Source organism: Pelodiscus sinensis, chromosome 8, assembly GCF_052426305.1.
Source record: "Pelodiscus sinensis isolate ZL-2025 chromosome 8, ASM5242630v1, whole genome shotgun sequence".
Taxonomy (NCBI): Eukaryota; Metazoa; Chordata; order Testudines; family Trionychidae; genus Pelodiscus; species Pelodiscus sinensis.
Window position 1 is genome coordinate 56,192,867 of NC_143059.1, and position 16,148 is coordinate 56,209,014.

Genomic DNA, 16,148 nt, shown 5'->3' on the forward strand with positions numbered 1-16,148 from the left:
AAGTAGATTTTTTTTTTTGCATTTTTTGTGTTTATATTTAAACCATGTGAGTTGTGGCAACCAATGAGATACTCCCATATTTAAAGTTAAGCATGTGCCTAATTAAGTACTGTGCTGGGACAAAGGATAGACACTCAGTTCACCTAATGAGCACTGCCACATTACTGGTGGTGAAAGACAGTGATGATCTCACTGTAGCCTCTTGGATAGCCGCAGTACTGTCCTGTCTGCAGAGGAAAGTGCTTCCTGTCAGCCACTGAGAGTTAAAAAATAGTTCTTTCCCACCATAAAGGAATATACATTTTGGATCAAATTTTGTTTTGACTCTCGCTGTCCTAGTATTTTTTTTAAAGAAATCAAGCACAACTAACTGTTAAAGATATTACTTATTAAATAAAGTGGAATCCTTTAGATGTATCATTAAAATTTATAGTAGAGAGATCATGTAAAGTGCTGGACTGGCAGTCTGACAACTAAAAACCTCTGTTTATTTGTGGAACAGGTACAGCACATGCAGCTGCATGTTAAACTGCCTGTGTGTCTGCAGAAATGTGTTTCACCTGGGACTGAAGAACCATTCTATAGCACAGTGTAGCAGTTCAGTTTCCATACCTATTCATTCCCTCCTTGCATTCCACAGAAAGGACCATTAGAGGTGTCAATTTGTCCTAATTTTGCCATCCTACGATCTTGATATCTGTCCACTAGAAACTGCAATGAGACCACAATCTTGTTTAATGGTGTAATGACTTGGAATGTAACGTTGTTTGATAGTTGACCTGGACTGCGTTGAAGTGGCATGTCTATGCAGCAGTTGGGAGGTGTCATTCCCTGGGTAGACATACATGTGCTAATGCTGCTTGAGAGAGCCCCTAAAAATAGTGGTACACAATGCTGTTGAGATTTTGGTAGTTCTACAGCCCACAGCACAGACCTGGAGGGCTGCTAAAGTACTCCAGAGGCCTCTTTCCCCTGGAGCAGCCCAGGAACAGGAGGGTCCAAGATGGCTTAAAGCCATTTGCACCCGTTCCCCCAGAAGCAGTGAGTTCTGTGCTGCACCACTTACACGTAATCTCACCTGGTATCTCTACCAATCCCACAGCCATTTGGTTTCATGAATTCAGTCTCATTTTCCCCACAAACGTCTGTCTTCACTCTGTGATACCAGGCCAAGAAATACAGCTTTTTAAAATTGAAAATAACATGGACCAGAAGATGTGGAAATCTTGAGGTGGTAGTTGCCTCAGACAAAACCAAAACATATTTACTTGTTATACTGTTTGCTAACAAAGACCAGAGCATGGAAACGAAAGGCAGCTTCCAGGCAACAGGTGTGCTTACTACCTTGTCCCCGTTTCCTTTGTTTAAAACACAAGGATGACAGCACTAATGTGCTGGTCATGCTGGGGCTAATTTGCAGTTCCAGCAATCAGTAGTTTGTGATCTCTAGCACGGTGGGTTTCAGACTTTTTTCTCATGATCCAGCTGATGAAAATTGATGCCTGTGACCCAACATAATTTGACTAAAGTGTGGGCTGATGATGAGAGCTTCAGTTTTGGGAGTGCAGCAGGGCTAGGCCAGGAAGAGCTTATCTCGAGTGGCCCCCAGTCAGTGCTGCAGCGGTACAAGTAGGTTTCCTGCCTGTCCTGGCACCACAGACTATGTTGCACCCCAGAAGCAGCCAGTAGCAGGTTCTAACCATTGGGATCATGGAGCTAGTGCTCAGGGCAGAAGCAATGCACAAAGCCCTGTGCACTCTTTTGCCCCCCATTCTCACCTAGGAGCCAGGCCTGCTGTTGGCCACTTCTGGGGGGCAGTGCAGTCTGCAGAGCCAGGACAGGTGGGAAGGGTGCGTTAGTACCCTCACTGACCACACTGCATCAACGAGATCCAGTGCCAGACATTCTGCTACTCAATCCTGAGCTGCAACCTGTAGTTTAAAACCACTGCCTCAGTACACACAAGGAAAGGTGCAATTTGTGCTTATTAGGGCTTCAACATGAAATGAGCTCTTTGGGTATGAATCTTATCTCCCCTTGCCTGAAGGAAGATTTTGAACTAGTACATCTACATGGATGGCTGGAAATGAAGCAAATGCCTTGTTTTAATCTAGACTTAGCCCTCAAAATTCACTATCTCTTTCTTCTCAGAAACCCGGAGGTCTGACCCTTCCAAAACCATCCCAATAATATTTTTCACTTCTCCCCATGCACCCGAGAATGAGGGCTTTTCACAGGTTAATGGCTAAATGAACTTTGTTGTAAATTTGATGCTATGACTTCCAAAGGAAAGAAATGACAAGCATTGTTTTGCTGAGTATGACTTGGTGCTGTGCAGCCCTAAGGCATGCCATGAGTTAACTTTGCATTGTGATATCATTTCTGAGTTTCATGTCTGTCTTTTTATGTGAACACCACCCACACAAAAAGGGAGACCTGTCAAGCAGCAACATGTTCAAGACACGTAGACACACCTATTGAAGCAAAGCTTTCCCTGACGGAGTGTTTGGCATTCTTTTAGCCTTTGCCTATTCAATGGAAGAAAGCAAACAGGTATCGTAGAGTTTATTTTCACGTTGTATTTGTCCAACACCATAAACCTTCTGTGAATTGTAGTTCATGGACAGTCATGGAAAAGGATCTTCATAGCACATTTTCCTGCAGATTCCTAACTGCATATAATACATAATTCTATACCCTAAGCTTCTGGTGAAAACTGCAGTTTTGCATGTACATGCTGTGCTGAGTCTATTGTGGCATTTGTGTTTTGACTGGATGTTTTGATTTAATATTTATTTATTTATATTGTGTTTTGTTTTATTTGCTGAATAGTGGGGGATACAGGGAATATATAGGTTTGTTAGTTCCATGAAAGTGGTTTTCAGGGTAAATTCCAGGGGGAAGGATCTTAGAACAAAGGCTAGTTTGAACACAGTACTGGGAGCAAGGAACTACCATGTTCTAGTCCTGACACTGTCACCAGTTTGCTGGATGGCCTCAGAAAAGTTACCACCCTGGTGTCTGTTTCCTGGTCTGTCAAATGGGAATAAGGGCTGGTCAATACTTGAATCATTCATTGACATAGCTATGTCTCTCAGGAGGATGAAAAAATACAACCTAACCTCCTGTGTAGACAGTGCTAGGTAAATGGAAGAATTCTTCTGTTGACTTAGCTACTGCCTCTCAGGAGAAGTTCTCCCATTGCTGTAGTGAATCCACCTCTCCATTGCTGTAGTGACTGTCTAGAATAGTCCTGTTGTGAGTGCGGGGACTGGACTTAGTTGACCTGTCAAAAGACCGGGGGCCAGTCTTATGAACCTAAGAAAATCTATGAAATAATGTTTTATATGATATACTGAATTACCCTCTGCCATAGTGCTTCGTCGCTCATAACCAAGGCCCAAAGGCCAATGTTTGAGGTTTTCAGTTCTGTGTATTGGGACTCAGATTGCAGGGCCCTGCACCCCAGGGTACTGGTACTCAGGAGGGCTCAGACTTTGGTCTCCCCTCATGGGGTCATGTAGAAATTTTTATTGTCAGAAGAGGGTGTGTCTAATGAAGTTTGAGACCCTCTGGTTTAATGAATCCCCCTTCATATAGTAAATGTAAAAATATTAGTATTTGAGATGAAAAATAAAATAAGTGTTCCTGTCATGGCTCCTTCCCCACTCTGGCATGATAAATGCAGAAGTGGGGGCCTGCAAGTGTACCCCAAAACCTTATCTATCAGGCTTTGGTATAAAACTTCCCCCCAAAATCTTAAAACCCTAGATGTTGGGAATAAAACTTCCGCTGCCACCACCCAAATATAAATAAAGCAATCAAGGGAAAGATCATTTGGGAAATCTCACCCCTAAAGTAAAAATCAGGGCACACGATTAACCAATTCCAGGTTAATAATTCAGCTTGGACCACAAGTTGCATATGAGTCAGCAGTGTGATGCTGTTACAAAAAAAGGAAACATGATTCTGGGATGCATTAACAGGTGTGTTGTGAGCAAGGCACGAGAAGTCAATCTTCTGCTCTACTCTGCACTAGTTAGGCCTCGGAGTATTGTGTCCAGTTCTGGGCACCGCATTTCAAGAAAGATATGGAGAAATTGGAGAGGGTCCAGAGAAGAGCAACAAGAATGATTAAAGGTCTAGAGAACATGACCTATGAAGGAAGGCTGAAAAAATTTGGTTTGTTTATTTTAGAAAAGAGAAGATTGAGGGGGACATGATAGAAGTTTTCAGGTATCTGAAAGGGTGTCATAAGGAGGAGGGAGAAAACTTGTTCATCTTAGCCTCTGAGGATAGAACAAGAAGCAATGGGCTTAAACTGCAGCAAGGGAGGTTCAGGTTGGACATTAGAAAAACGTTCCTAACTATCAGGGTAGTCAAACACTGGAATAAATTGCCCAGGGAGGTTGTGGAATCTCCATCTCTGGAGATATTTAAGAGTAGGTTAGATAAATGTCTATCAGGGATGGTCTAGACAGTACTGGGTCCTGCCATGAGGGCAGGGGACTGGACTCGATGACCCCTCGAGGTCCCTACCAGTCCTAGTATTCTATGATTCTATGAAAAGAGAACATTTATCATCACAACAATATTCCTGTTGCAAGCTTAATGCCTAGATGGAAAAGTAACATGATATACTCATGGAGAAACTCCATGGGCTTAGAACTTAGTTACAGAGAAAAACCAACCATTTCTTGAAGTGTGCACAGACATCAGACCTCATCCCCAAAGAGAAAACAATAAAACCTAATGGATTTATCTAAACTTTACCCTACTTACAGAAAGTGAAGAAAGAGTCTTTTCTTGGAGGGAGAGAGAGACAGACAAGCTTGTCTCTCTCAGTAGCTGCAGAGCAAACCCCCCAGAGACAAAGGAGGAAAAAACAAAATTCCTTTGTCCCAGTTGAAAGTCCTACCTACTTTTCTATTGGCCACTCCACCTGGATAAGTGTGGTTAACTCCTTAGTCCCCCGGCTGCTAGCCCTCTCTCATAATCATGACACTTCCAAATTGTCGTCTATGACGATCTTCGTTCCCTACCCATTTCCCCCAAGAAACTTGCTATGAAATTAAATTTCCTTAGCTTAGAAGACATTCAATACAAGCTTTTCCAGAGGGTTTTTACAATGCTTTGGTTCCATCTTTTGCATGTCAAGTTGGGTGCCTTTATGGTATCTTGCCAGGTGGTAGTTTGCCAAGGAATACCATAGATGAAATTGCATAGTGTTATATACTCCAGAACTTCATTCTGCTCACTTTCCGCTCACTTAAAATAGTATTTGCAATCCTTGAAGGTAAAAGTTTTTATTGTGAAAATGTCACAAATTGTCATGTGATTTAGATATTTGAAGAAAGCAACATTATTTAATGATTGCTACTGCAGGTTCTTTAGGTCTGTGTACTCCCACATTAACTACAATTCTTTTAAAGGCCAGAGCTTGACATCTGCCATGACTCCTATAATATATGCTTCGCTGATGGGGCCAGGTTTCTCTTAGCACCGGGGAATTCCCCATCCCATTCTCTAGCAATCAGCCTTCTGGAGTTGTAAACAGCATAGGAGTTGATTAGGGTAGCTCCATACAGGATAGAAACCGTCTAAAGACATCATTCTGTAGACTGTAGATGGAAAACTATTGTCGTACATTGGTGTTCTGTATCTCGGTACCTTCGGTGGTCTGAACTGTAAGTGTCAGCGTTGTCTAGTCAGGGTCATCCTAGCGTGCTCCTGACAGGACCTCTACTCTGTCGGTGATGATAAACTTTCGGTTGCGTGCGTAACAATAGGTACTCCCTTTATCTAGAGTGTTAGACCCTGTGCACTTGGGTCAACACAGGAGATCTCTGAGAGACCCCGGAAACGACAGATGCAGGCAAGGTTAGAAATCAGTCGAGCAGGTTTATGGTCAAATGTGAAGCTCTACCAGTTGATAACAGAGATCAGTTCAATGTTACACCACTGGGCACTATGGCCTGCATTGACAAGGTACCAACACGGGGCAGGCCTATTGCCATATATCAGATATTAACAGCAGTTAGTCAAAGTTAAGCTACTATGCATTCTGTAAGTTTAGGCAATGACACCTGCCATTCAGGTGCCTAGTGCAGGCCCCCTCCCCCCCAAGGTCGGCCAGAGAGCACCCTTTGCGGTATCCTTTTATAGACAGGTAAAAACAACTTACATCACTTATTTACGTACCATGTTGCCACCCTCTGTTGCCTCGTTACCACCCCTCACCTTACAGAAGGGGGGCTTACTTCCTATCGTTCATGCTGTCAATCTCGACCCAGTCCTGAACCTAGATCGGTATGTGCATTAGTTTTTAGGGAGTCTTTGTACCAAGACGTTTCTTATTAAGATGTTCCATTACTCCCCTTTGGCTTACAGTTTGTACTTGGTGCTTCCCTGTGCCCTTCCATGCTTCACCTAACTTACACAATTACACAGTTATCAGTAGGGCCTCTTTCTTGGCTCCTGTTACTGAACCAAAGTCTTGCTCACTAGATTGCAGGTCTGTTGCTGTTTTCATGTTACAGGCCTCTATTTAGGCCTGCTGACTCCATGTTACTGACCCTCAACTTACTACAACTATGACTTACTCTTTGTGCATTATGTAAACCTAGCTATTATATTTAAATATAGTCACTCTTACTTCTGTTGGTTGTCCTCTTCTAGTGGCGATTATCACCGTGATAAAGCCCAGTCTGCATTTCTGGTTTTCCTATAGGAAAAATATCAAAAAAGAAAATGCTATTTACAATGGGTTCCTTTTCTCTTTTATTAATGACAGCAGTGAGTGACTGTGTACATGAGCTGTGAATTGTCACACTTAATTGGCTTGTAAATTAAATGATCCATGTTTTAATATTGGAAATAGTTGGCAGATAAACTGATTTCTGGAAATCTATATAGTAGTTCTTGCATTTCCCATGATACAGACTCAACTTGATTTCTTCCTCCAACTGGGACTGATTAATCCTTAAACTCTTTTCCCCTCTAACTAGACTAGTCAGATTTACTCTTGCTCTGCTTAAAACCTATTATTGAACATATAATAGGGGTGCATTACTATTTTGTTAACTGTGAATGTCAAAAGTATTTTGTCTTAAAGCATAAACTTGGGGAAAGGGAGAAAGAGGGGATCAATTTGTTCAAGTCAAAAGCAAGTTCTCAAAGATGATGAACTAATACTCTGGGGCTGTGTCTACACTGGCATCCCTTCTGGAAAAGGGATGCTAATGTAGCACTTTGGAATAGGCAAATCCATGGGGGATTTAAATATCCCCCGTGGTATTTGCATTAACATGGCTGCCGCTTTTTTTCCGGCTTGGAGATAAGCCGGAGAAAAGCGCCAGTCTAGACGTGATTCTCCGGAAAATAAAGCCTTTTCCGGAGGATCTCTTATTCCTACTTTTCCGGAGAATCACGTCTAGACTGGCGCTTTTCTCCGGCTTATCTCCAAGCCGGAAAAAATCGGCAGCCATGTTAATGCAAATACCGCGGGGGATATTTAAATCCTCCGCGGATTTGCCTATTCCAAAGTGCTACATTAGCATCCCTTTTCCGGAAGGGATGCCAGTGTAGACACAGCCTGGTAGTAGATATATGAAAATGATTCTCTGAGTTAAAACCAGGGTCTTAGAAGACCATCTAGTTTGTCATCTTGTCAATGCTGGATTGTTCCTCACAAAAATTCACCCAGGCTACATCTACACATTCAGAATAACTGATGTTATTCTGAAATAACAAAGAGCTTGTCTACACAGCAAGCAATTATTTTGAAATAATGTCGAGCTGGAAGATTTCACAAGAAGTAAGGGAAGTCAAAGGAAGAGTGTTGAATTAAGCTATTTCGACTTGAGCTGCACAATTGACTTAGCTCAAGTTGTCACATAATTCAACTTTTGCCCTGCTGTGTAGACATGACCCCACTGAAGAAGTTAGTAGAAAGGCTTTCCAAAACTGACAAAATTTAAAATAAACGAAAAGTTTCCACACACACAAATCATTTTGGGAAAGGGAGGCCATTTTCAGATAAAAAATGTTTGAGAGGGATTTTTTGCGGGGGGTGGGGTGGGGAGGAAGGGAGAAGGGTTCAGTTCTACCTTTACCTCATAAAGGAATGAGTTACACATGTGTGAGAGAAGAATTTACCTTGAAGAATCTTTCATGAAGATGTGTAGGCCAGAAGGACCTGACTTCGATCACAGGCTGATGCTCAGAGTTGGCAGCTGGAACATGGCATCTTTTTACTTTGTAAGCAAAGCAAATTTGTTCTGGAAGCTCAGGATGGCATTGCTGATTCAGGTCTCAGAATATGCATTCAGCAGGGAATACTCCTGAGGGAGGATAGCTATTATAGCTAATGGACATTGAGGTAAACACGAAGAATCTCAAAATGTACATTCAGAAATGTACAACAATTTTTTGCTAGAGCAGATATTATATTGTTCTTATATAAGCTGAGACCATTTTCAGAATCACTCTTTGCTAAAGTGCTTCACTGAATTTAGCCACAAATTATTTAAAAAACCAAGCTTTATTTTGTTGTTCTTAAACCCACTATTCCACCTCCATTTCTCAAACTTGTACTCACAGCAAAATGAATTTGCAAAGCGAGTAGTCGCTTCCATTTCAGCTAACAAATTATTGAGCACTGCAGTTTCTTCATTAATTACTTTTTTTTGGTAGGCCAGCACTGTAACATTTTACATATGAAAAATTACACTCCAGTATAATTTACTGATAGCCTGCTTTGTCTTACAAATGTAAACCTTCCCTTACAGGGACAATACTAATTTGAATGTTTTGAAATTGACTAATTAAAAACAAAACAAACAAACAAATCTTCACAGAAATGCTCTACACGCTGATTTTTTTTTAAACGGGGAATTCCTTTTAATATTTTTCCTGCTCCTTTCTTAGTGTCTGAGGATGTGCACCTTCACCAAAGGAAGAACTAACTGAAATCTGGATCTTGCAAAGAAACATACACGCTTAAATATTAGTAGGTTTAGACCCTTGGCTCACTGGAGAATCAGTGCAGACGTAGGTACACTACATAAGTAACCCTCACGTAGTACAACCTTGTGGGGTCCCAGAGCTCAACCTCCAGCCTGAGCCTGAAGTATGCTCAGCAGTTTTTCAGCCTGAACCCGAGTCAGCTGATCTGGGTCATCCACAGATCTTTTATCCCAGTGTAGGCATACCCCTAGGCTGTGTCTAGACTGGCCAGTTTTTCCGGAAAATCAGCTGCTTTTCCGGAAAAACTTTCCAGCTGTCTACACTGGCTGCTTGAATTTCCGCAAAAGCACTGACGATCTCATGTAAGATTGTCAGTGTTCTTGCGGAAATACTATGCTGCTCCCGTTCGGGCAAAAGTCCTTTTGCGCAAAACTTTTGCGCAAAAGGGCCAGTGTAGACAGCTCAGCTTAGTTTTCCGCAAAAATGCCCCGATCGCGAAAATGGTGATCGGGGCTTTTTTGCGGAAAACTGTGTCTAGATTGGCATGGACGCTTTTCCGCAAGAAGTGCTTTTGCGGAAAAGCATCCGTGCTAATCTAGATGCTCTATTCCGAAAATGCTTTTAATGGAAAACTTTTCTGTTAAGCATTTCCGGAAAATCATGCCACTCTAGACATGCCCTAGTGCCTTAATTTACCTACCTGTTGAGTGAGATAACAGAGAGAGCTCTGAAAGATTATGGTTGCTCTGATACTACAGTGATAGGACTAGGCCCACCAACAGGGTGTGTGTGTGTGTGTGTGTGTGTGTGTGTGTGTGTGTGTGTGTGTGTGTGTGTAAAGGGGGCAGTTGCCCAGAGCCCAGTGATTCAAAGGGGCCCAGGGCTCCAGGCTGTAACCACTGCCACTGTTGCAGTAGTCAGGGCTGGAGCCTCAAGTCCTTTAAATCACCGTGGTAGTGCCAGGTGGTGTGTTCCACGTGGCTCTGAGGGCTGGGGAGGGTCCAGTGCTGTGCTCTGGGCGGTGCGGAGGACTGGCTGTCCTAGGCCTTGCCCTTTTGAGTGAGGGCTCTCCCCTTCTGGGAGAATGGAGACACCCTCCCCTCCCCCCCCCCCCACACACACACTTTGTCCAGGGGCCTGCAGACCCTGTCGACTCCCCTGGCTGGGACAATAGAAATACCATATCTAGAGTCAGTCAGAATTCAGTGATCTATGTTTTTAGTACAGCCAGACTCGTTTTTTCTCATGCGTGTCTACTGTGACCCCCGCCCCTCTTCAAACACATAAATGACTGCCATTATTTACTACATAAGTAGGCCCTTCAGATCTGTGGGTAAGCCAAGGTCAAATGTTCCAGTCTGAACAGCAGTTAATTATATTTGACTACCTAGGACTGTCTTGGGCCCCCCAAAAGGCAAGTACGTCTATCTAATATAATCTAAACCACCAGCATCTCTCTTCCTCCACCCTGCCACTGCCCATGCCCAAACATGTTGCACATTACTCTTCAGGAGAAATTCATTTCAGACTGTTTTAGCAATCCCTTTGAAGTCCCCGCAAGGTTACCTGTGTTCACTCCAGCAAGCAGTGTGTCCCCTCAGGAAACGGAATGTGACAGCACAGCACAGCATAGACAGGTAGGAATTTATTGGTGAGGGGCCACACGGCCTCACTGTTTTGTCTGAATGCCAAGAAATCTTACAGCTAGAGAGATTTCCAGAACATCATTGCAAAAGGCTGGAAGACGAAGGGCCAAAGTCTGGAGCCTCCTCTTGTATTTTATTTTATTTTATTTTATTTTATTTTATTTTATTTTATTTTATCCTGGAGGATTAAGGCAGTACTCAGCATCAACAACAGTGGCATTATCTGGACACAAATCTTTAACATAGGGGTTCTCGTGGTTTTTCATCACTTGGACCGCATCTTGCTATAGTGTGGCTTGTGGAACATTCTCCTTCATGAGCATCAGAGGGGAGAGCAGGTTTTCTTGTCTCACTGACTTTGGGGTACTTCATGCAGTGCATTCAGGAGAGGAGCATGGGAATCTAGATCATCTAGCTGTAGAGAGAAGGTAAGATTCTTGTTTGCCAGCACAACCCTGTGGCATTCTGGAGTGTTTGGATCTTGGGTTATCTCTGAAAATTTCTGGTCTTCCAGTGGTTCTCTTTTGGAACCTCAGCACCAGTAATTCCACAGCACTGCAGCGACAGCTATAGCATTGGCTTATCTGGAGAAGGGGCACAAGGAAATTTGTGACTAGATCTGTAGCTGTCCTCACATGCAATTTAGCAGCTGTAAACAAGAAGGGCCAGCACCATAGGGCCAGTCAGCATCAGCAAGCACTTTGCAGACCAGTCCACAAGCCAGTCTCAGAATGCATGACTAAGAGCAGGGGTGGGGAGGAGAAGCTTTCCAGACATCCTCACCATATATAGCTGCCCTCCACCTCTCCATTCCTACTGAAGAGGTAGGATGGCATGTCTATACTGGAATCATAAGTTGACCTACATTGGGTTGACATACAATCACTGCAGTGGTTCATGTCCATGCTAGCCTCCTTCTGTCAGTGGTGCACGTCCTCACCAGGAGCACTTCCACTGACGTAAGAGGAACAGTGTGGAGTGCTGAAAGCCTGGGCAGTCAGCTCTGCACACTCAGCTCCCCGCCTGCGACTCGGCTGACTCTGGGCTCTCAGCTCCCTGCTATGGGGAGCCAAGCTGTCCCCTCTTGGCTCTTCACCTGGCAATGGGGAGCCTGGGCAGCAGTTGGGCTGGAAAGTGGGAGGCAACTGGGCTCGGAGTGGGGAGCAAGGAGACTAGGGACACCCAGATTCTAGCTGGAGCCTCCCACCTGCCCCAATGGCTGAGGTAAGAAACAGTATCTACACAGATGCTGCATCAACCTAACCACACTGACATAAATCCTACATCTCTTGTGGAGGTGGAGTTATCACATTGGTGTAGAAGGGCAGTTACATGGGCGGGAACAAGGCTGTGGTGTGTACACTGGCATAATTAGGTCGAGAGAAGCTGCATTATGTCGACCTAAATCTGTAGCATAGACCAAGCCAGAGTGTTTTTCCTTCTTGCTTCTCTCCTCCTATCCGCAAGGCCCCATGATCTAAATTACACAACTTCAGCTACATGAATAGTAGACTTAGATCTACTTACTGCAGTGTATTTACTGTGGTGTGTCGACAGGAGATGCTGTCCCGTCCACACCCCTTGCACTTCATGTTCTGGTGGAGTACCAGACACAATGCACAAGTGATTCTCAGTCATTTGGGCTCATAAACTGACCCCTGCTGGATTAATTGCTGTCCATAGTGTACTGGAAAATCAGAGGTGCATTTTAATAAACTGGGAGGGGATCTGTCATGGTTTAGAAAAATGAGAGACCTCAATTCTTTTGAAAGGGGGACTTTGTAGAGATTTAAAAACTACTCTTGTTCCATTATATTTAAGTTACCATGTGTCCAAGTTGGAACTTGCTGCGTGCATCTTAAGCTAATTTTAAGATTTGCTTCACTTAACACTTCTACCCTGATTAAATTTGTAAAAATTAGTGTCAGTGTTAGAAACCTTAATTTTCTTTTTCTCTAGACATCTCTTAATCCAAAAATGAGACAGTTAGTCACAATTGTTCTTCAGGAACTGAAATGTCAGGGAATAGGGGCAACAAGAATAGCTACTCTGCTGAAAAGCTAGTGGCTTATGACAGCGAAGTTTACTTGTGGAAGGATTCAGTCAAGCAGCATTTCTTTGTGTTTGTTTGTAAAATGTTTGGATGCATGTCTCTGGATTGGCAGCACTGGAAAATTAAGTTTATTTCTTCACAAGATATGCATCATACAAACGGCTGTAAATGTGTTTGACCATTCTGCTAATGTGCTTGACCCTGAGCTCATCTTATCTGTGGCCGAAAGGTAGAGCAGTCTTTTTGCAACCTTGTTAATTGGTTCGCATTGAGAAGACAGTATCAGTTATAATGGCGTTTGGTACTGACTGCTCTCTAGTAAGAATAATGCCTATTAATTCTGTAAAGCAACAGGAAAAGTAAGTGCTTGTAGCGATGCAGTAGTGATATGCTTCCTAAGAATGACTGAGACCAGATGGTGTGAACTGGTGAACAAATCAACGAAGCTATGTTGAATTACACCAGCTGAGGATCTGGTCCTCAGGCTTTTCTGCAGCTTTTGTGTCAGTAATAGCTAAGCAATAATAGAAAATCTGGTCTGATGTTATGCTATATAAACACTGAATGGTGACTACCATCGCTGTATTCTGAAAAGATTCCTAGATGAATGAATTAGTAGTAGTAGCACTTATGACTGAACCTCTGAGTTTTGAAAGAGCTCTACAAATGTTTTCTTCTTGCAGTTTTGTTCCCAGGATCTATCAGCTTGCAAAAAATCATGGGGATTTTTCTCTGGAATTATCTCTGTTCCTCTTAGTACCTGAGAAATGGAGATGTTTTTAAACCAAATTCTAGGTATAAAATATCATTGGGCCCCATTGTCTTGCCCTGCAGGAAAACCTGCCAGAGAGCTAAAAAAAATGGAAATCACTGTAAGAGTTTCCTTTGGGAATTTTCTCTAATTGCTCCACTGGTTCCTCTAGGACAGGGGTCTCCAAACTACGGCCCGCGGGCCGGATGCGGCCCGCGAGGCCCTCTCATCCGGCCCGTCGAGACCTTTTTGTCTGGCCCCGCCTTCCGCATGCCGGTGTGACGAGGCGACCCCCGCCCGTCCCTGGGGCGCCGCCGAACGGGCCCTTCTTGCCGCGGGGGGGGGGGGGCCCTGTCAGGGGTGTGCGGCGTGTACTCACGCCGCGCCGGGGCAGGAGAAGCGGGCCGCTCTGCTGACAAGCGGCCGCGTGGCGGCAAACGGTGCAGGGGGCGAGGGTTAGCACGGGCGGCGTTCCCCCGCCCAGACTGACAGGGCAGCCGGCCAATCAGGGGGCAGGATGGGCGGTGGTGGTAACGCCCGCCCGGCGACGTGCGGGGGAACGTGAACCCCGGCGGGAACTTTAAAAAGGTGACCCCTTCCGCCCCGGGGGGGGGGGGGGAAGGAGTGAGCGGTGGCAAGCAGGAGGGGAGGACAGCGTGCAGAGGAAGGGGAGAGCAGGGGGAAAAGCCCCCCTCTTCTCAGGAGTCCAGACCCGACGGCCACCCAGACGGCAGGACCAGCCCCGGCGGGAGGGGTGGGCGTCTAGATATACGACTGTCAGCCTGACGGACGAATCAAAGGTGACCGCCCCACGGTGGGGGGAGGTAGAGGGTCACACGAGGAGGGAAAGGAAGCAGCCCAGGGCAGAACTCGTTAGAGTTGGCGGGCTGACAAGTTACGGCAGGAGCCCCGTCAGCCGGACCGGAGCCAGCTGGTTCCGTGTCCTTAGGGCCCTGGGCTGGGGCCCGTGAGTGAGGGTGGGCCCGGGCCCCCCTTTCCCTCCCCTTCAGCACTGGAGGGAGTGCATGGTCAGAGTACCGGCCGCGCTGCGACAGAGGGCGCAATAGGCAACTGAAATTCCCCGTCGTGAAAGCGGCCCCCGAACTGCTGTTTGATAGTTAATGCGGCCCTCGGGCTGAAAAGTTTGGAGACCCCTACTCTAGGAGATCTGAACTACTGTTGCAGAGGTCCTGTGTTTCAGTGCAAGATGCTGGCTTGATTGCAGCTTTGGTGCAAACACCTCCAGATGTGTCCTTTGATTATTCTTTACCATTCACCCCAGTCCGTTGCTCCTTCCCAGACTGCCCACTTTTTCTCTGTCCTATGTGGCTGCTAGGAACAGCACATAACCTCTGCTTGGGAAGATGAGACTCCTGTCTGGGAGGAAGAGTTCCATGTGTCGAGGGTTCTAGCTGTGTGTGTGAATTATGGACCCTGTGTCACTATTTTTCCTGCTTTAGAATAATAAAGAATAATGGAGCTGTCCTTTTCCTGGAACTGAAGGAAGCATTTCTCCATTTTCCAATGACTCCTCTCGCGGACATTCTATCTGATCTTTGATAAAAGGACAAAATACTTCTAGGTCATGGACTCTCTTGTGGCCTCTAAATAAGAGGATCCAAACCTGTTGTTCCTCCCTGCCTACTCTTCCTTCTCTCCTACCCTGAGAATCTCACTTCTAAGATCTCAAGGCAATTTGTACACACTGATAACTAAATTGCAAAGCAAAAGTACACCACCAGACAAATGACTGACATCAGGGTTTCATATCTAAGTGCAAATAAATGGGTGTTCCTGACTGCTGCTTGCAGTTACTATTCTCTAGTTGATTTGGGGCATAGGCAACGATCAACCCTAACGATCTGCCACTTTTTTTCCAGTTTTCTCTTCCACTGTCCCTTGGTAGACAGAAGCACTTTTTATTGAAGAGGTGTCATTTCCCCTCTTCAGAATTTAAACAGTGACCTGTTTCTGCATGCTGAGTGGATGGATGACTGATTTTCAGGGAATAGACTGTTGAATGTAAGGATCCAGGGAATATAATTTTCTTCAGTTCTGATTATGTATAAATGCTTAATTGGACCATTTCATTTTTACCCTCTTTGCCCTGTGCAGAACTCTTATTATTTGAAATATTCTCTGCAGTCCAACATTTGTTATTTTTCTCTGCTTCTCTGCCTCTTGACTTAACATCTGTTTATTTTTATGGCTCTCTAGCCCTTCACTTTCCTGGATATCTAAAACACAAAATAACCATTCTATTTTTTGTTTCCTTTATTTAGATTTAATTGGGATGAATAGCCCATAAAATATTAGCAGGATAATTAAAAATACTTATTTTCTTCGGTAGATTTATTATCTGCTGTTGGCTAGCAATTGTCTGGATCCTACTGGAGCATAACTTATTTTGGGAACCATGGAGTGCAGGGACTGGGATTTTGGGAGGGGAGCTAGTTCATGAGATGATTTCCCTCTTACGAAGTGGTCCAATGACTGAAACAACTGAAGAACTCCTGACACACAATACTGCTGGGACTCTCAACTCCCATAATCACAAGTTACCTAGAATCTGTGGATTTTCCTTGTGTCTAATCTGAGAAGCACTCTGTGTTGAACAAAAACAACGAGGAGTCCTATGGTCAGGCTAAATGGTAAATCTTGATTAATCAGTTAATCAAGTAGTTGATGGAAATTCTATTGACTACTCAATTAGTCAAGTGTATTTGTGGGG

The 16,148-nt window shown here is 44.4% G+C and overlaps 1 protein-coding gene across 1 annotated transcript in view; it reads left to right on the top strand.

The window, feature by feature from the left end:
- The first annotated feature begins 2,430 nt into the window (after positions 1 to 2,430).
- Positions 2,431 to 16,148, top strand: part of FGFR2 (fibroblast growth factor receptor 2) — a 131,827-nt gene continuing 118,109 nt past the window's right edge. Inside the window, exon 1 of the mRNA XM_075935341.2 lies at positions 2,431 to 2,553. The gene's annotated coding sequence lies outside the window, so the exon portion shown is untranslated. The remainder of the gene's footprint in view (positions 2,554 to 16,148) is intronic.